The sequence below is a fragment of the Euprymna scolopes genome, chromosome 43 (assembly GCF_053919585.1).
Source record: "Euprymna scolopes isolate OS-2025 chromosome 43, ASM5391958v1, whole genome shotgun sequence".
NCBI classification, from domain to species: domain Eukaryota; kingdom Metazoa; phylum Mollusca; class Cephalopoda; order Sepiida; family Sepiolidae; genus Euprymna; species Euprymna scolopes.
In genome coordinates, this window is record NC_136524.1 from 1,563,009 (window position 1) to 1,588,111 (window position 25,103).

A 25,103-nucleotide genomic window follows, 5' to 3' on the forward strand; every position below is an offset into this window, starting at 1 on the left:
TAATTGTAAAGAAGTGAACCCTAGCGGAAATTCAGTCGACTAAAATAAGATGGAAAACGGCGTGACAAAAAAGAAAAAAAAAATGGGGCAAGTTATATGTAACACATGTACAATTCAATAAAATAAATAAGTCGATTAAAAACAAGATCGTTAAATACACCCGAAGCGCTTTTCGTTCAGACTAACTTTTCAAGGGTATAATTCTGAAAATTGTTATTATTTTTTTTATAATTCCTGTAAAAATTTTCAGACGACATAATGCTTGAATTTGTCCGAATAGTCTTGAAACAATTGTAACTAACTAGGAAATACACTATTTGTTGCTATCAATCTATTCTTAAAAGTCTTGTTTCTTTTTTTTTAAACAATATATGAATGCTCAATTATAAAATATGATAATTTTGTCGTTTACAGTTTAAGTCATCTCTTTTTGACTTTAAATATAATGGGATGTGAACGATTACTGAACAATATAAACCCAGTAAAATTCGGAATACTACAAATAAGACAATATATATATATATATATATATATATATATATATATATATAAGTAGATTGTAGTTTATAATATATAATGGGATGTGAACGATTACTGAACAATATAAACCCAGTAAAATTCGGAATACTACAAATAAGACAATATATATATATATATATATATATATATATATATATATAAGTAGATTGTAGTTTATAATATATAATGGGATGTGAACGATTACTGAACAATATAAACCCAGTAAAATTCGGAATACTACAAATAAGACAATATATATATATATATATATATAAGTAGATTGTAGTTTATAATATATAATGGGATGTGAACGATTACTGAACAATATAAACCCAGTAAAATTCGGAATACTACAAATAAGACAATATATATATATATATATATATATATATATATATATATAGATAGATAGATAGATATAAGTAGATTGTAGTTTATAATATATAATGGGATGTGAACGATTACTGAACAATATAAACCCAGTAAAATTCGGAATACTACAAATAAGACAATATATATATATATATATATATATATATATATAAAGTAGATTGTAGTTTGCTTGAAGCATTGTTGAAGAAAATTATAAGGTAAAATTAAAAGCCAAGAACAATGCGAGATTTTTTTTTTCATGTAGAGTAAAATTAAATGAAAACAAAAGAAATAAATTTCTTTTTTTTTTGTTGTTTGTTTTTTTCTTTTTCACACAAATTTTAACTCTAAACAACAGTAATTTTTTTTTTATATTTTCGTCTGTCTTCTCTTGAAAAAAGGACTAATAGGTCTGAAATACATTGAGATTTATAACACCATTGAATACAACAGGGGAAAAAAATTTACTGTTGTTTAGAGTTAAAATTTGTGTGAAAAAAAAAACAAACAACAAAAAAAAAGCAATTTATTTCTTTTGTTTTCATTTAATTTTACTCTAAATAAAAAAAACCTCGCATTGTTCTTGGCTTTTAATTTTACCTTATAATATATATATATATATATATATATATATATATAGAATTCTATATATACAAACATATATATATATATATATACGCAAATATATATATATACACACATGAACACATATATATGAATATATATATATGTATTTTTTTCAGTTTGTCTTTAGATAAGCTGTAATTTATTGCCACACAGTCATGAGCATATTTCTGTCTTTTAGTATTTAGAAACTAGATAACTCTTCAGGCAAGACCGCTTATTTTCGTAAATAAACGTTGTTACCTGAAGAGATTTACAGTTAGTAAATACTAGCAGATAGAAACATGCTCAGGAGTGTGTAGCAACAAATTACTGCTTATGTAAAGACAGAATGAAAAGGTAACTTGCTCTACTTCCGTATATATGCCAGATATTATATATATATATATATATATACATGTATATCTGACATATATATATATATATATATGGCATATATATACATATATATATACATATATATATGGCATATATATATATCTGGCATATATATATATACATATATATATCTGGCATATATATACATATACATATATATATATATCTGGCATATATATACATATATATATATATATATGGCATATATATATACATATATATATCTGGCATATATATATATACATATATATATATCTGGCATATATATACATATATATATATATCTGGCATATATATATCTAGCATATATATGGCATATATATACATATATATATATCTGGCATATATATACATATATATATATATCTGGCATATATATAAATATATATATATATATCTGGCATATATATATATACATATATATATATATCTGGCATATATATACATATATATATATATATCTGGCATATATATACATATATATATCTGGCATATATATACATATATATATATATATCTGGCATATATATACATACATATATATATCTGGCATATATATACATACATATATATATCTGGCATATATATACATACATATATATATATATATGGCATATATATATACATATATATATATATATCTGGCATATATATATACATATATATATATATATATCTGGCATATATATACATATATATATATATCTGGCATATATATATACATATATATACATATATATATATATATATCTGGCATATATATACATATATTTATATATATATATATATAAATATATGGCATATATATATATATCTGGCATATATACATATATATATATACACATATATATATATATATATCTGACATATATATACATATATATATATCTGGCATATATATATATCTGGCATATATACATATATATATATATATATCGGGCATATATACATATATATATATATATATATCGGGCATATATACATATATATATATATATATATATATATATATATATATCGGGCATATATATATATATATATATATATATCGGGCATATATATATATATATATATATATATATATCGGGCATATATATATATATATATATCGGGCATATATATATATATATATATCGGGCATATATATATATATATATATCGGGCATATATATATATATATAGATATATATATATATCGGGCATATATACATATATATATATATATATATATATATCGGGCATATATACATATATATATATCGGGCATATATACATATATATATATATATATATATCGGGCATATATATATATATATATCGGGCATATATATATATAGGGCATATATATATATATATATATATATATATATATATATATATATATATATATATGATTAGTTTTTTTGGAAAAAGAATTCCAGCAGAGTGCTCAATTAAAAGGAAAATCCAAATTTTAAGAGCGTACTTATATTTTGTGTACAGAAAGTTGTTAGTTGAGACAGGTCATTGGTACCGTCGGTTTCAAGCTCAAAAAAAAAAAAAAAAAAAAAAAAAAAAAAAAAAAAAAAAGATAGATAACGCAGGCTGCTCTTGCAGGACCAAAAATAGCTGTCCATTGGAGGGTAATTGTAAAGCTGAATCCCTTGTCTATGAGGCCACAGTAACGGAACAATCCACAAATATACCGGAAATATATATAGGTATGACAAAAGGCCAATTTAAACAAAGATATTATGCACATATGAGCTCCTTTAGAGCTAAAACAAGGATGAATACAGCATTAGCTACCCGCGTGTGGGAGCTTAAAGAAAAAAATACACCCTTTTCCATAAAATGGAGAAAAATAGAGCATAGACCAGCCTACGTCCCGGAATTAAGTCAATGCTCACTCTGTAACGCAGAGAAATACTACATCCTCCGGTCCATTCATGACCCAAAAATAAAATGTTTAAATGTGAGGAGTGAAGCTTTGAAAAGTTGCATACATAGAAGGAAGGGTCTCCTAATAAATTGGATCAATGAAAAGAACAACAATTAGATGTTGTTTTTATATATATATATATAAGGAAAAAAAATTGTAAATACATAAATAATTAGTCGGTAAACTTGGATTTTAATCGCAATTATATTATAGATTTTTAATTAATGTCATATATATATATATATTATATTTTATAAATGTAATTTATAATCTATTTCGAATTTAAAACTATAGAAAAATATAATAATGTTAATAAACTAGGGAAATCACTTAGGATAGATAAATACTCACTTCCCCAAACCTTGAAAGATTTGGGTTTTTACAAAAATAATTTTTAAACGTATTTCGAAATTTTTAAACGTGATTCGATATAATCAAAAATATATTTTTTAAAACTTTAAACGTATTTTTGGAAATTTTTAAATGTTCGATATAATTAAACGAATTTTTAAGTTTTTAACCGATACCAATACAGATTTTAAAGTTTTTATACATAAGGAAAGAGATTTTAAAATTAAATGAGGTTCAAATTAAAATCGATTCATATATTAAAAAAAACATTTTTTCGAAATTAGATCTTAAATTTAAATAATTCAAAGTTGAACATTAGGTATTACATTACCCGATATATATATATATATATATATATATATATATATATATATATAGATAGATATAGATAGATTAAAAAAAAAAAAAAAAAAAAGGGGGGAAGATTAAACAAAACGAGATTTGAACGTGGACTCGCGAGGTATATATACTTCACACTTCCGGTTATAAGATAGACGAATATTGGCTGAAGAGAGCTCGATAAGGATACCTTAAACGGGCCTTATTATCGGGCTTGAAACCGACGGTACCAATGACCTGTCTCAACTAACAACTTTCTGTACACAAAATATAGATATATATATATATATAGGAAATTTATTACTGTGAGTCCAGAATGAGTTTACAAATTGTTTCAGCTAGAGGAAAATCCTCAAAGAGAGGAAAAAATCCAACTAGCATCGTCAGAATTCATAGATGGACTAAGTTATAAAGTCAAATAAGAATGGAGAAATCGTAGATAAAGGGGAGTTAGAGAAGAAGGGGGGGGGGAGTTAGAGAAGAGGGGGGAGTGGTAGTGAGAGGACGTTGGAATTTAAAGTAGTAGGAGTGTATGCATTAAGAGAGGAGTTTATAATTAAATATTAATTATGTGTAAATTCTTATATACGTTTTTTTTTTTAGTTTATAACGGTTTAAAACTTAAAAGACGCTACTTTTATTGATAACGGCATAAGTAATAGTTAATTTAAAGGATCACCATGGCAACAGGTTGGAGAGTTAATGTTAGTGAAGGAACGGGTTGAAAATGGGGTTTAAAGTGATTTAGCCGGGCGGGGAGAAATTGAAAGATATTTATTGTTTATAAAATGGAAAAGAAAAAGAAAAAGAAAAGGAAAAATAAGTTAATTAATTATACTTTACAGGTTTATTTTGATAGTATAATGATAGGCAAGAGTATCAGTAAGTAAATAAAATAAATTAAAAATTAAAATATTAATAAATAATTGTTAATGGTAAGTAAATAAAATACGCACACACACACACACATAAATAAACATACACGCGTACACCTGTACAAACTACAGGACCATTTTTATAGACAAATGCCTGAGGGAGTATCTATACACAGGTGATGTTACAGAGTCTTAGCTTTGTACAACAGCTAAGTCTCTCTCTCTCGCTTCAAAATGTTGAGATCCAGCAACAAGTAAGAGCAAGATAGCCAGCAACAAGTTAAACTGCAGACCAGCTTAATGCGGGTACTGGTCTCCCGCTTTATGGTTTTATATATATATACATACATATATATACACATATGTACATAGTATATATATACATATGTATATACATACATATATATACACATATGTATATACATACATATATATACACATATGTATATACATACATATATATACGTACATACATATATATACACTTATGTATATACATATATATGAAGGCTTCCATCAGTCTTGACAGACTATGGATACCCACTGTAAGGGTGCCTGCGCGTGAAATTTGTGTGGCAAGACTTGAGCAACCTCTAACCACGCCTCTCCTGAGTCAACATTGTTGCATACCAGTGGCAAGTTGAGGTACAAGACGACTGGAAACAATGCCGAGATAAGCGGAGAGCACATACAGCGCCTAGAATTCCCAAATGGTCACCCATCTGGTATTAGCCAGGCTCAACGTTGCTTAACTTCGGTGATCTGACGAGAACCGGTGTGTCAACGTGATTATGCCGTACATATATATACACATACATATACGTACATACATATATATATACACTTATGTATATACATATATATATACACATACATATATATATATACGTATATACATATATATACACATACATATATATATACGTACATATATATATATACACTTATGTACATACATACATATATATACACTTATGTGCATACATATATATACACTTATGTACATACATACATATATATACACTTATGTGCATACATACATATATATACACTTATGTGCATACATATATATACACATATGTGCATACATATATATACACATATGTACATACATATATATACACATATGTACATACATATATATACACATATGTACATATATATATACACATATGTACATACATATATATACACATATGTACATAGTATATATATACATATGTATATTCATACATATATATACACATATGTACATAGTATATATATACATATGTATATACATACATATATATACGTACATACATATATATACACATATGTATATACATACATATATATACACATATATATATACACATATGTATATACATACATATATATACGTACATACATATATATATACGCATATGTATATACATACATATATATACGTACATACATATATATACACTTATGTATATACATATATATACACATACATATATATATACGTACATACATATATATACACATATGTACATACATATATATACACATATGTACATACATATATATACACATATGTACATACATATATATATATATATATATATATATATATATATATATATATATATATACACACATTTAGATACATAAGGATCTGGGTCGATAGTGGCCCACAATCTTCGAAACAATATGAAACAAAACCGTTTATGATAATTTCAACCGCTACTGAATCGCGTCAAACTGTTAACGGGTTTCGCTCGTCGACAAAAGCCAAGTCCCCCCTATTTCGTGTGAAAATCTCGCACCGGATTGACACAGATACCTTCAAAAGAAATTAATGCACGAATTCACGCGAGAGTTTAACTGCTCTCTTTTTTTTTTTTCTTTATTTGTTTTGGCAAAAAAAGATATGTTTCAAACGATTTAACGGTTCGGTGATTTGGGAATGATATAGAACAGGTTTTATTAACAAATAATAGTAAAAAAACAAAAAAAAAAAAAACAAAAAAAAAACGTTTGTCGACGGAGAAATACGGTAGCAACCGGAAACTACCGAATTGAAATGAATTGACGCTAAACTGAACGATAAAATTGTCGCCTGAAAGAAAACAACAGGAGCGCATCTTATAATATATAATATAGCACTGGAATGATTCTATAAGAGGGTATTCACTAAATCTATAATAAAGCGGGAGTGATTCTATAAGAGGGTATTCACTAAATCTATAATAAAGCGGGAGTGATTCTATAAGAAGGTATTCACTAAATCTATAATAAAGCGGGAGTGATTCTATAAAAGGGTATTCACTAAACCTATAATAAAGCGGGAGTGATTCTATAAAAGGGTATTCACTAAATCTATAATAAAGCGCGGGAGTGATTCTATGAGAGGGTATTAACTAAATCTATAACAAAGCGCGGGAGTGATTCTATGAGAGGGTATAAACTAAATCTATAACAAAGCGCGGGAGTGATTCTATGAGAGGGTATAAACTAAATCTATAACAAAGCGCGGGAGTGATTCTATAAGAGGGTATTAATTAAATCTATAATATAGCACGGGAGTGATTCTATAAGAGGGTATTCACTAAATCTATAATAAAGCTCGGGAGTGAGTAGCAGTGTCAGAAATTTCGTGAAAATAGTGAATAATTCCACCCCATCTTTCCAAGCTTATAACTCCTCGAAAAATGTAATTCAAGCCCTAATTTTTTTTTTCAATTAAAGGAGCAAGGAGCAAGGACCAAGGTTTCATTAAAAAAAACAAAAAAAAACAATGTGTTTTTTTTTAAAAAAAAAAAGGTTTTAAACTTCGGACTTTACAGGTAAATTTCTAAAAAACGGATTTTTTTTTTGTGTTTTAAATTTGAATATATTATTTATTGACCTTTTCTCTTCAATTTGTGATATATAAAACTTTGGTACATAAATTAATTATTTACTTTTTAATAGACATTTCAAAATGAGAGGCGTGAATTATTCGACCCCCTGTCTTTCCAAGCTTATAACTCCTCGAAAAATGTAATTCAAGCCCTATTTTTTTTTTCAATTAAAGGAGCAAGGACCAAGGTTTCATTAAAAAAAAACAAACAAAAAAAAACAATGTGTTCTTTTTTTAAAAAAAGGTTTTAAACTTCGGACTTTACAGGTAAATTTCTAAAAAATGGATTTTTTTTTGTGTTTTAAATTTGAATATATTATTTATTGACCTTTTCTCTTCAATTTGTGATATATAAAACTATTCAACATAAATTAATTATTTACTTTTTAAGAGAAAATTGAAAATGGGTGACACTAGGGGGGGCGTGAATTTAATAAAAAACGTTTGTCTAAAATATTATATTCGGTTTATTTGAAAGAACATAAAATTTCACATTGACCCTGAAAATATCGTAAAAATAGAATCAATAGAAAAATTTTAATAGATTTTTAAAGTTTAAAAATTGAAAAATACTGAGTTCGTAAAATTCATTACTGTTTAAAAACAATATTTCTATTACTTTTAAAACAACTTTAATAGTTTATTTTGGAAGTATAATCCATAAAGAAAATAAATAACCCACTTTTAACGGAGAAATTACGAGATTTTTATATTTTATTCGCAGTTTCGTGTTAGGGGTGTCAAAAATTCCTACAAAAATTCTGATACTGTGATTCTATAAGAGGGTATTCACTAAATCTATAAATAAACACTGAAGTTATTCAATAAGATTATATTTACTTAATCTATAAATAAGCACTGAAGTTATTCTATAAGATAATATATACTTAATCTATAAATAAACACTGAAGTTAATCTATAAGATTATATATACTTAATCTATAAATAAACACTGAAGTTAATCTATATGATTATATATACTTAATCTATAAATAAACACTGAAGTTAATCTATATGATTATATATACTTAATCTATAAATAAACACTGAAGTTAATCTATAAGATTATATTTACTTAATCTATAAATAAACACTGAAGTTAATCTATAAGATTATATAAACTTAATCTATAAATAAACACTGAAGTTATTCTATAAGTTTATATAAACTTAATCTATAAATAAACACTGAAGTTAATCTATAAGATTATATTTACTTAATCTATAAATAAATACTGAAGTTAATCTATAAATAAACACTGAAGTTAGTCTATAAGATTATATAAACTTAATCTATAAATAAACACTAAAGTTAATCTATAAGATTATATAAACTTAATCTATAAATAAACACTGAAGTTAATCTATAAGATTATATTTACTTAATCTATAAATAAACACTGAAGTTAATCTATAAGATTATATAAACTTAATCTATAAATAAACACTGAAGTTAATCTATAAGACTATATTTACTTAATCTATAAATAAACACTGAAGTTAATCTATAAGATTATATAAACTTAATCTATAAATAAACACTGAAGTTAATCTATAAGATTATATAAACTTAATCTATAAATAAACACTGAAGTTAATCTATATGATTATATATACTTAATCTATAAATAAACACTGAAGTTAATCTATAAGATTATATTTACTTAATCTATAAATAAACACTGAAGTTAATCTATAAGATTATATAAACTTAATCTATAAATAAACACTGAAGTTATTCTATAAGTTTATATAAACTTAATCTATAAATAAACACTGAAGTTAATCTATAAGATTATATTTACTTAATCTATAAATAAATACTGAAGTTAATCTATAAATAAACACTGAAGTTAGTCTATAAGATTATATAAACTTAATCTATAAATAAACACTAAAGTTAATCTATAAGATTATATAAACTTAATCTATAAATAAACACTGAAGTTAATCTATAAGATTATATTTACTTAATCTATAAATAAACACTGAAGTTATTAAATAAGATTATATAAACTTAATCTATAAATAAACACTGAAGTTAATCTATAAGATTATATAAACTTAATCTATAAATAAACACTGAAGTTAATCTATAAGATTATATTTACTTAATCTATAAATAAACACTGAAGTTAATCTATAAGATTATATTTACTTAATCTATAAATAAACACTGAAGTTAATCTATAAGATTATATATACTTAATCTATAAATAAACACTGAAGTTAATCTATAAGATTATATAAATTTAATCTATAAATAAACACTGAAGTTAATCTATAAGATTATATAAACTTAATCTATAAATAAACACTGAAGTTAATCTATAAGATTATATTTACTTAATCTATAAATAAACACTGAAGTTAATCTATAAGATTATATTTACTTAATCTATAAATAAACACTGAAGTTAATCTATAAGATTATATTTAGTTAATCTATAAATAAACACTGAAGTTAATCTATAAGATTATATAAACTTAATCTATAAATAAACACTGAAGTTAATCTATAAGATTATATAAACTTAATCTATAAATAAACACTGAAGTTATTCTATAAGATTATATAAACTTAATCTATAAATAAACACTGAAGTTAATCTACAGGATTATATCAACTTAATCTATAAATAAACACTGAAGTTAATCTATAAGATTATATTTACTTAATCTATAAATACACACTGAAGTATATCTATAAGATTATATTTACTTAATCTATAAATAAACACTGAAGTTAATCTATAAGATTATATAAACTTAATCTATAAATAAACACTGAAGTTAATCTATAAGATTATATAAACTTAATCTTTAAATAAACACTGAAGTTAATCTATAAGATTATATAAACTTAATCTATAAATAAACACTGAAGTTATTCCATAAGATTATATCTACTTAATCTATAAATAAACACTGAAGTTAATCTATAAGATTATATTTACTTAATCTATAAATAAACACTTAAGTTAATCTATAAGATTATATTTACTTAATCTATAAATAAACACTGAAGTTAATCTATAAGATTATATTTACTTAATCTATAAATAAACACTGAAGTTATTCTATAAGATTATATAAACTTAATCTATAAATAAACACTGAAGTTATTCCATAAGATTATATTTACTTAATCTATAAATAAACACTGAAGTTATTCTATAAGATTATATAAACTTAATCTATAAATAAACACTGAAGTTAATCTATAAGATTATATTTACTTAATCTATAAATAAACACTGAAGTTAATCTATAAGATTATATTTACTTAATCTATAAATAAACACTGAAGTTAATCTATAAGATTATATCAACTTAATCTATAAATAAACACTGAAGTTAATCTATAAGATTATATTTACTTAATCTATAAATAAACACTGAAGTTAATCTATAAGATTATATAAACTTAATCTATAAATAAACACTGAAGTTAATCTATAAGATTATATATACTTAATCTATAAATAAACACTGAAGTTAATCTATAAGATTATATTTACTTAATCTATAAATAAACACTGAAGTTGATCTATGAGATTATATTTACTTAATCTATAAATAAACACTGAAGTTAATCTTTAAGATTATATAAACTTAATCTATAAATAAACACTGAAGTTAATCTATAAGATTATATAAACTTAATCTATAAATAACACTGAAGTTATTCTATAAGATTATATAAACTTAATCTATAAATAAACACTGAAGTTAATCTATAAGATTATATTTACTTAATCTATAAATAAACACTGAAGTTAATCTATAAGATTATATAAACTTAATCTATAAATAAACACTGAAGTTAATCTATAAGATTATATAAACTTAATCTATAAATAAACACTGAAGTTAATCTATAAGATTATATTTACTTAATCTATAAATAAACACTGAAGTTAATCTATAAGATTATATTTACTTAATCTATAAATAAACACTGAAGTTAATCTATAAAATTATATTTACTTAATCTATAAATAAACACTGAAGTTAATCTATAAGATTATATTTACTTAATCTATAAATAAACACTGAAGTTATTCTATAAGTTTATATTTACTTAATCTATAAATAAACACTGAAGTTAATCTATAAGATTTTATTTACTTAATCTATAAATAAACACTGAAGTTAATCTATAAGATTATATTTACTTAATCTATAAATAAACACTGAAGTTAATCTATAAGATTATATAAACTTAATCTATAAATAAACACTGAAGTTATTCTATAAGATTATATATACTTAATCTATAAATAAACACTGAAGTTAATCTATAAGATTATATTTACTTAATCTATAAATAAACACTGAAGTTATTCTATAAGATTATATAAACTTAATCTATAAATAAACACTGAAGTTAATCTATAAGATTATATAAACTTAATCTATAAATAAACACTGAAGTTAATCTATAAAATTATATTTACTTAATCTATAAATAAACACTGAAGTTAATCTATAAGATTATATTTACTTAATCTATAAATAAACACTGAAGTTAATCTATAAGATTATATAAACTTAATCTATAAATAAACACTAAAGTTAATCTATAAGATTATATAAACTTAATCTATAAATAAACACTGAAGTTAATCTATAAGATTATATTTACTTAATCTATAAATAAACACTGAAGTTAATCTATAAGATTATATTTACTTAATCTATAAATAAACACTGAAGTTAATCTATAAGATTATATTTACTTAATCTATAAATAAACACTGAAGTTATTCTATAAGATTATATAAACTTAATCTATAAATAAACACTGAAGTTAATCTATAAGATTATATTTACTTAATCTATAAATAAACACTGAAGTTGTTCCATAAGATTATATTTACTTAATCTATAAATAAACACTGAAGTTAATCTATAAGATTATATTTACTTAATCTATAAATAAACACTGAAGTTATCCTATAAGATTATATTTACTTAATCTATAAATAAACACTGAAGTTATTTATATAAGATTATATAAACTTAATCTAAAAATAAACACTGAAGTTAATCTATAAGATTATATTTACTTAATCTATAAATAAACACTGAAGTTAATCTATAAGATTATATAAACTTAATCTATAAATAAACACTGAAGTTAATCTATAAGATTATATAAACTTAATCTATAAATAAACACTGAAGTTAATCTATAAGATTATATAAACTTAATCTATAAATAAACACTGAAGTTAGTCTATAAGATTATATTTACTTAATCTATAAATAAACACTGAAGTTAATCTATAAGATTATATAAACTTAATCTATAAATAAACACTGAAGTTAATCTATAAGATTATATAAACTTAATCTATAAATAAACACTGAAGTTAATCTATAAGATTATATTTACTTAATCTATAAATAAACACTGAAGTTATTCTATAAGATTATATAAACTTAATCTATAAATAAACACTGAAGTTAATCTATAAGATTATATAAACTTAATCTATAAATAAACACTGAAGTTAATCTATAAGATTATATAAACTTAATCTATAAATAAACACTGAAGTTAATCTATAAGATTATATTTACTTAATCTATAAATAAACACTGAAGTTAATCTATAAGAGTATATAAACTTAATCTATAAATAAACACTGAAGTTAATCTATAAGATTATATAAACTTAATCTATAAATAAACACTGAAGTTAATCTATAAGATTATATTTACTTAATCTATAAATAAACACTGAAGTTAATCTATAAGATTATATTTACTTAATCTATAAATAAACACTGAAGTTAATCTATAAGATTATATTTACTTAATCTATAAATAAACACTGAAGTTAATCTATAAGATTATATTTACTTAATCAATAAATAAACACTGAAGTTAATCTATAAGATTATATAAACTTAATCTATAAATAAACACTGAAGTTATTCAATAAGATTATATTTACTTAATCTATAAAAAAACACTGAAGTTATCCTATAAGATTATATAAACTTAATCTATAAATAAACACTGAAGTTAATCTATAAGATTATATAAACTTAATCTATAAATAAACACTGAAGTTAATCTATAAGATTATATTTACTTAATCTATAAATAAACACTGAAGTTAATCTATAAGATTATATAAACTTAATCTATAAATAAACACTGAAGTTAATCTATAAGATTATATATACTTAATCTATAAATAAACACTGAAGTTAATCTATAAGATTATATAAACTTAATCTATAAATAAACACTGAAGTTATTCTTTAAGATTATATAAACTTAATCTATAAATAAACACTGAAGTTAATCTATAAGATTATATTTACTTAATCTATAAATAAACACTGAAGTTATTCTATAAGATTATATAAACTTAATCTATAAATAAACACTGAAGTTAATCTATAAGATTATATTTACTTAATCTATAAATAAACACTGAAGTTAATCTATAAGATTATATTTACTTAATCTATAAATAAACACTGAAGTTAATCTATAAGATTATATAAACTTAATCTATAAATAAACACTGAAGTTAATCTATAAGATTATATAAATTTAATCTATAAATAAACACTGAAGTTAATCTATAAGATCATATCTACTTAATCTATAAATAAACACTGAAGTTATTCTATAAGATTATATAAACTTAATCTATAAATAAACACTGAAGTTAATCTATAAGATTATATAAACTTAATCTATAAATAAACACTGAAGTTAATCTATAAGATTATATAAACTTAATCTATAAATAAACACTGAAGTTAATCTATAAGATTATATAAACTTAATCTATAAATAAACACTGAAGTTAATCTATAAGATTATATAAACTTAATCTATAAATAAACACTGAAGTTAATCTATAAGATTATATTTACTTAATCTATAAATAAACACTGAAGTTAATCTATAAGATTATATTTACTTAATCTATAAATAAACACTGAAGTTAATCTATAAGATTATATAAACTTAATCTATAAATAAACACTGAAGTTATTCCATAAGATTATATAAACTTTATCTATAAATAAACACTGAAGTTAATCTATAAGATTATATTTACTTAATCTATAAATAAACACTGAAGTTAATCTATAAGATTATATAAACTTAATCTATAAATAAACACTGAAGTTAATCCATAAGATTATATTTACTTAATCTATAAATAAACACTGAAGTTATTCAATAAGATTATATTTACTTAATCTATAAATAAACACTGAAGTTAATCTATAAGATTATATAAACTTAATCTATAAATAAACACTGAAGTTAATCTATAAGATTATATAAACTTAATCTATAAATAAACACTGAAGTTAATCTATAAGTTTATATTTACTTAATCTATAAATAAACACTGAAGTTAATCTATAAGATTATATAAACTTAATCTATAAATAAACACTGAAGTTATTCTATAAGATTATATAAACTTAATCTATAAATAAACACTGAAGTTATTCTAAAAGTTTATATAAACTTAATCTATAAATAAACACTGAAGTTATTCTATAAGATTATATAAACTTAATCTATAAATAAACACTGAAGTTAATCTATAAGATTATATATACTTAATCTATAAATAAACACTGAAGTTATTCTATAAGATTATATAAACTTAATCTATAAATAAACACTGAAGTTAATCTATAAGATTATATATACTTAATCTATAAATAAACACTGAAGTTATTCTATAAGATTATATAAACTTAATCTATAAATAAACACTGAAGTTATTCTATAAGATAATATCTACTTAATCTATAAATAAACACTGAAGTTAATCTATAAGATTATATTTACTTAATCTATATATAAACACTGAAGTTAATCTATAAGATTATATAAACTTAATCTATAAATAAACACTGAAGTTAATCTATAAGATTATATTTACTTAATCTATAAATAAACACTGAAGTTAATCTATAAGATTATATAAACTTAATCTATAAATAAACACTGAAGTTAATCTATAAGATTATATTTACTTAATCTATAAATAAACACTGAAGTTAATCTATGAGATTATATTTACTTAATCTATAAATAAACACTGAAGTTAATCTATAAGATTATATAAACTTAATCTATAAATAAACACTGAAGTTAATCTATAAGATTATATTTACTTAATCTATAAATAAACACTGAAGTTAATCTATAAGATTATATAAACTTAATCTATAAATAAACACTGAAGTTAATCTATAAGATAATATCTACTTAATCTATAAATAAACACTGAAGTTAATCTATAAGATTATATATACTTAATCTATAAATAAACACTGAAGTTAATCTATAAGAATATATTTACTTAATCTATAAATAAACACTGAAGTTAATCTATAAGATTATATTTACTTAATCTATAAATAAACACTGAAGTTAATCTATAAGATTATATAAACTTAATCTATAAATAAACACTGAAGTTAATCTATAAGATTATATTTACTTAATCTATAAATAAACACTGAAGTTAATCTATAAGATTATATAAACTTAATCTATAAATAAACACTGAAGTTATTCTATAAGATTATATAAACTTAATCTATAAATAAACACTGAAGTTATCCTATAAGATTATATTTACTTAATCTATAAATAAACACTGAAGTTATTCTATAAGATTATATATACTTAATCTATAAATAAACACTGAAGTTAATCTATAAGATTATATATACTTAATATATAAATAAACACTGAAGTTAATCTATAAGATTATATAAACTTAATCTATAAATAAACACTGAAGTTATCCTATAAGATTATATTTACTTAATCTATAAATAAACACTGAAGTTAGTCTATAAGATTATATTTACTTAATCTATAAATAAACACTGAAGTTATTCTATAAGATAATATCTACTTAATCTATAAATAAACACTGAAGTTAATCTATAAGATTATATAAACTTAATCTATAAATAAACATTGAAGTTAATCTATAAGATTATATTTACTTAATCTATAAAAAAACACTGAAGTTATTCTATAAGGTTATATTTACTTAATCTATAAATAAACACTGAAGTTATTCTATAAGATTATATATACTTAATCTATAAATAAACACTGAAGTTAATCTATAAGATTATATATACTTAATCTATAAATAAACACTGAAGTTATTCAATAAGATTATATTTAATTAATCTATAAATAAACACTGAAGTTAATCTATAAGATTATATATACTTAATCTATAAATAAACACTGAAGTTTATCTATAAGATTATATAAACTTAATCTATAAATAAACACTGAAGTTAATCTATAAGATTATATAAACTTAATCTATAAATAAACACTGAAGTTAATCTATAAGATTATATTTACTTAATCTATAAATAAACACTGAAGTTAATCGATAAGATTATATATACTTAATCTATAAATAAACACTGAAGTTAATCTATAAGATTATATATACTTAATCAAAAATAAACACTGAAGTTAATCTATAAGATTATATTTACTTAATCTATAATTAAACACTGAAGTTAATCTATAAGATAATATCTACTTAATCTATAAATAAACACTGAAGTTAATCTATAAGATTATATATACTTAATCTATAAATAAACACTGAAGTTATTCTATGAGATTATATAAACTTAATCTATAAATAAACACTGAAGTTAATCTATAAGATTATATTTACTTAATCTATAAATAAACACTGAAGTTAATCTATAAGATTATATTTACTTAATCTATAAATAAACACTGAAGTTAATCTATAAGATTATATTTACTTAATCTATAAATAAACACTGAAGTTAATCTATAAGATTATATTTAATTAATCTATAAATAAACACTTAAGTTAATCCATAAGATTATATTTACTTAATCTATAAATAAACACTTAAGTTGTTCTATAAGATTATATTTACTTAATCTATAAATAAACACTGAAGTTAATCTATAAGATTATATAAACTTAATCTATAAATAAACACTGAAGTTATTCAATAAGATTATATTTACTTAATCTATAAATAAACACTGAAGTTAATCTATAAGATTATATAAACTTAATCTATAAATAAACACTGAAGTTTATCTATAAGATTATATAAACTTAATCTATAAATAAACACTGAAGTTAATCTATAAGATTATATTTACTTAATCTATAAATAATCACTGAAGTTATTCTTTAAGATTATATAAACTTAATGTATAAATAAACACTGAAGTTATTCTATAAGTTTATATAAACTTAATCTATAAATAAACACTGAAGTTATTCTATAAGATTATATAAACTTAATCTATAAATAAACACTGAAGTTAATCTATAAGATTATATATACTTAATCTATAAATAAACACTGAAGTTAATCTATAAGATTATATAAACTTAATCTATAAATAAACACTGAAGTTAATCTATAAGATTATATATACTTAATCTATAAATAAACACTGAAGTTAATCTATAAGATTATATTTACTTAATCTATAAATAAACACTGAAGTTAATCTATAAGATTATATTTACTTAATCTATAAATAAACACTGAAGTTATTCTATAAGATTATATAAACTTAATCTATAAATAAACACTGAAGTTAATCTATAAGATTATATAAACTTAATCTATAAATAAACACTGAAGTTAATCTATAAGATTATATTTACTTAATCTATAAATAAACACTGAAGTTAATCTATAAGATTATATTTACTTAATCTATAAATAAACACTGAAGTTATTCCATAAGATTATATCTACTTAATCTATAAATAAGCACTGAAGTTAATCTATAAGATTATATAAACTTAATCTATAAATAAACACTTAAGTTAATCTATAAGATTATATAAACTTAATCTATAAATAAACACTGAAGTTAATCTATAAGATTATATAAACTTAATCTATAAATAAACACTGAAGTTAATCTATAAGATTATATTTACTTAATCTATAAATAAACACTGAAGTTAATCTATAAGATTATATTTACTTAATCTATAAATAAACACTGAAGTTAATCTATAAGATTATATTTACTTAATCTATAAATAAACACTGAAGTTAATCTATAAGATTATATAAACTTAATCTATAAATAAACACTGAAGTTAATCTATAAGATTATATAAACTTAATCTATAAATAAACACTGAAGTTAATCTATAAGATTATATTTACTTAATCTATAAATAAACACTGAAGTTAATCTATAAGATTATATAAACTTAATCTATAAATAAACACTGAAGTTAATCTATAAGATTATATAAACTTAATCTATAAATAAACACTGAAGTTATTCCATAAGATTATATAAACTTAATCTATAAATAAACACTGAAGTTATTCTATGAGATTATATAAACTTAATCTATAAATAAACACTGAAGTTATTCAATAAGATTATATTTACTTAATCTATAAATAAACACTGAAGTTAATCTATAAGATTATATAAACTTAATCTATAAATAAACACTGAAGTTATTCAATAAGATTATATTTACTTAATCTATAAATAAACACTGAAGTTAATCTATAAGATTATATAAACTTAATCTATAAATAAACACTGAAGTTAATCTATAAGATAATATAAACTTAATCTATAAATAAACACTGAAGTTATTCTATAAGATTATATATACTTAATCTATAAATAAACACTGAAATTAATCTATAAGATTATATTTACTTAATCTATAAATAAACACTGAAGTTATTCTATAAGATTATATAAACTTAATCTATAAATAAACACTGAAGTTAATCTATAAGATTATATTTACTTAATCTATAAATAAACACTGAAGTTAATCTATAAGATTATATTTACTTAATCTATAAATAAACACTGAAGTTATTCTATAAGATTATATAAACTTAATCTATAAATAAACACTGAAGTTAATCTATAAGATTATATTTACTTAATCTATAAATAAACACTGAAGTTAATCTATAAGATTATATAAACTTAATCTATAAATAAACACTGAAGTTAATCTATAAGATAATATTTACTTAATCTATAAATAAACACTGAAGTTAATCTATAAGATTATATTTACTTAATCTATAAATAAACACTGAAGTTAATCTATAAGATTATATTTACTTAATCTATAAATAAACACTGAAGTTATTCCATAAGATTATATCTACTTAATCTATAAATAAGCACTGAAGTTAATCTATAAGATTATATAAACTTAATCTATAAATAAACACTTAAGTTAATCTATAAGATTATATAAACTTAATCTATAAATAAACACTGAAGTTAATCTATAAGATTATATAAACTTAATCTATAAATAAACACTGAAGTTAATCTATAAGATTATATTTACTTAATCTATAAATAAACACTGAAGTTAATCTATAAGATTATATTTACTTAATCTATAAATAAACACTGAAGTTAATCTATAAGATTATATTTACTTAATCTATAAATAAACACTGAAGTTAATCTATAAGATTATATAAACTTAATCTATAAATAAACACTGAAGTTAATCTATAAGATTATATAAACTTAATCTATAAATAAACACTGAAGTTAATCTATAAGATTATATTTACTTAATCTATAAATAAACACTGAAGTTAATCTATAAGATTATATAAACTTAATCTATAAATAAACACTGAAGTTAATCTATAAGATTATATAAACTTAATCTATAAATAAACACTGAAGTTATTCCATAAGATTATATAAACTTAATCTATAAATAAACACTGAAGTTATTCTATGAGATTATATAAACTTAATCTATAAATAAACACTGAAGTTATTCAATAAGATTATATTTACTTAATCTATAAATAAACACTGAAGTTAATCTATAAGATTATATAAACTTAATCTATAAATAAACACTGAAGTTATTCAATAAGATTATATTTACTTAATCTATAAATAAACACTGAAGTTAATCTATAAGATTATATAAACTTAATCTATAAATAAACACTGAAGTTAATCTATAAGATAATATAAACTTAATCTATAAATAAACACTGAAGTTAATCTATAAGATTATATTTACTTAATCTATAAATAAACACTGAAGTTAATCTATAAGATTATATTTACTTAATCTATAAATAAACACTGAAGTTAATCTATAAGATTATATAAACTTAATCTATAAATAAACACTGAAGTTAATCTATAAGATTATATAAACTTAATCTATAAATAAACACTGAAGTTAATCTATAAGATTATATTTACTTAATCTATAAATAAACACTGAAGTTAATCTATAAGATTATATAAACTTAATCTATAAATAAACACTGAAGTTAATCTATAAGATTATATAAACTTAATCTATAAATAAACACTGAAGTTATTCCATAAGATTATATAAACTTAATCTATAAATAAACACTGAAGTTATTCTATGAGATTATATAAACTTAATCTATAAATAAACACTGAAGTTATTCAATAAGATTATATTTACTTAATCTATAAATAAACACTGAAGTTAATCTATAAGATTATATTTACTTAATCTATAAATAAACACTGAAGTTAATCTATAAGATTATAATTACTTAATCTATAAATAAACACTGAAGTTAATCTATAAGATTATATAAACTTAATCTATAAATAAACACTGAAGTTAATCTATAAGATTATATAAACTTAATCTATAAATAAACACTGAAGTTAATCTATAAGATTATATAAACTTAATCTATAAATAAACACTGAAGTTAATCTATAAGATTATATTTACTTAATCTATAAATAAACACTGAAGTTAATCTATAAGATTATATAAACTTAATCTATAAATAAACACTGAAGTTAATCTATAAGATAATATAAACTTAATCTATAAATAAACACTGAAGTTAATCTATAAGATTATATTTACTTAATCTATAAATAAACACTGAAGTTAATCTATAAGATTATATAAACTTAATCTATAAATAAACAATGAAGTTTATCTATAAGATTATATCAACTTAATCTATAAATAAACACTGAAGTTAATCTATAAGATTATATTTACTTAATCTATAAATAAACACTGAAGTTATTCTATAAGATTATATAAACTTAATCTATAAATAAACACTGAAGTTATTATATAAGATTATATAAACTTAATCTATAAATAAACACTGAAGTTAATCTATAAGATTATATATACTTAATCTATAAATAAACACTGAAGTTAATCTATAAGATTATATTTACTTAATCTATAAATAAACACTTAAGTTAATCTATAAGATTATATTTACTTAATCTATAAATAAACACTGAAGTTAATCTATAAGATTATATAAACTTAATCTATAAATAAACACTGAAGTTAATCTATAAGATTATATATACTTAATCTATAAATAAACACTGAAGTTAATCTATAAGATTATATTTACTTAATCTATAAATAAACACTGAAGTTAATCTATAAGATTATATTTACTTAATCTATAAATAAACACTGAAGTTAATCTATAAGATTATATTTACTTAATCTATAAATAAACACTGAAGTTAATCTATAAGATTATATCAACTTAATCTATAAATAAACACTGAAGTTAATCTATAAGATTATATTTACTTAATCTATAAATAAACACTGAAGTTATTCTATAAGATTATATAAACTTAATCTATAAATAAACACTGAAGTTAATCTATAAGATTATATTTACTTAATCTATAAATAAACACTGAAGTTAATCTATAAGATTATATTTACTTAATCTATAAACAAACACTGAAGTTATTCTATAAAATTATATTTACTTAATCTATAAATAAACACTGAAGTTAATCTATAAGATTATATTTACTTAATCTATAAATAAACACTGAAGTTAATCTATAAGATTATATAAACTTAATCTATAAATAAACACTGAAGTTAATCTATAAGATTATATAAACTTAATCTATAAATAAACACTGAAGTTAATCTATAAGATTATATTTACTTAATCTATAAATAAACACTGAAGTTAATCTATAAGATTATATAAACTTAATCTATAAATAAACAATGAAGTTTATCTATAAGATTATATCAACTTAATCTATAAATAAACACTGAAGTTAATCTATAAGATTATATTTACTTAATCTATAAATAAACACTGAAGTTATTCTATAAGATTATATAAACTTAATCTATAAATAAACACTGAAGTTATTCAATAAGATTATATTTACTTAATCTATAAATAAACACTGAAGTTAATCTATAAGATTATATTTACTTAATCTATAAATAAACACTGAAGTTAATCTATAAGATTATATTTACTTAATCTATAAATAAACACTGAAGTTAATCTATAAGATTATATAAACTTAATCTATAAATAAACACTGAAGTTATTATATAAGATTATATAAACTTAATCTATAAATAAACACTGAAGTTATTCTATAAGATTATATAAACTTAATCTATAAATAAACACTGAAGTTAATCTATAAGATTATATTTACTTAATCTATAAAAAAACACTGAAGTTAATCTATAAGATTATATTTACTTGATCTATAAATAAACACTGAAGTTATTCCATAAGATTATATAAACTTAATCTATAAATAAACACTGAAGTTAATCTATAAGATTATATTTACTTAATCTATAAATAAACACTGAAGTTAATCTATAAGATTATATATACTTAATCTATAAATAAACACTGAAGTTAATCTATAAGATTATATTTACTTAATCTATAAATAAACACTGAAGTTAATCTATAAGATTATATTTACTTAATCTATAAATAAACACTGAAGTTAATCTATAAGATTATATAAACTTAATCTATAAATAAACACTGAAGTTAATCTATAAGATTATATAAACTTAATCTATAAATAAACACTGAAGTTAATCTATAAGATTATATAAACTTAATCTATAAATAAACACTGAAGTTAATCTATAAGATTATATAAACTTAATCTATAAATAAACACTGAAGTTATTCTTTAAGATTATATTTACTTAATCTATAAATAAACACTGAAGTTAATCTATAAGATTATATAAACTTAATCTATAAATAAACACTGAAGTTAATCTATAAGATTATATAAACTTAATCTATAAATAAACACTGAAGTTAATCTATAAGATTATATAAACTTAATCTATAAATAAACACTGCAGTTAATCTATAAGATTATATAAACTTAATCTATAAATAAACACTGAAGTTATTCCATAAGATTATATTTACTTAATCTATAAATAAACACTGAAGTTAATCTATAAGATTATATTTACTTAATCTATAAATAAACACTGAAGTTATTCAATTAGATTATATTTACTTAATCTATAAATAAACACTGAAGTTAATCTATAAGATTATATAAACTTAATCTATAAATAAACACTGAAGTTAATCTATAAGATTATATTTACTTAATCTATAAATAAACACTGAAGTTAATCTATAAGATTATATAAATTAATCTATAAATAAACACTGAAGTTATTATATAAGATTATATAAACTTAATCTATAAATAAACACTGAAGTTAATCTATAAGATTATATATACTTAATCTATAAATAAACACTGAAGTTAATCTATAAGATTATATTTACTTAATCTATAAATAAACACTGAAGTTAATCTATAAGATTATATTTACTTAATCTATAAATAAACACTGAAGTTAATCTATAAGATTATATAAACTTAATCTATAAATAAACACTGAAGTTAATCTATAAGATTATATATACTTAATCTATAAATAAACACTGAAGTTAATCTATAAG

At 20.4% G+C, this 25,103-nt stretch overlaps 1 protein-coding gene and 1 pseudogene across 2 annotated transcripts in view; one reads left to right on the top strand and one right to left on the bottom strand.

Annotated features, from left to right (window-relative positions):
* Window positions 1-25,103, top strand: part of LOC145268437 (uncharacterized) — a 1,138,892-nt gene that overhangs the window by 411,762 nt on the left and 702,027 nt on the right. The window lies entirely within an intron of this gene.
* LOC145268454 (5S ribosomal RNA) lies at window positions 6,065-6,181 on the bottom strand (annotated as a pseudogene).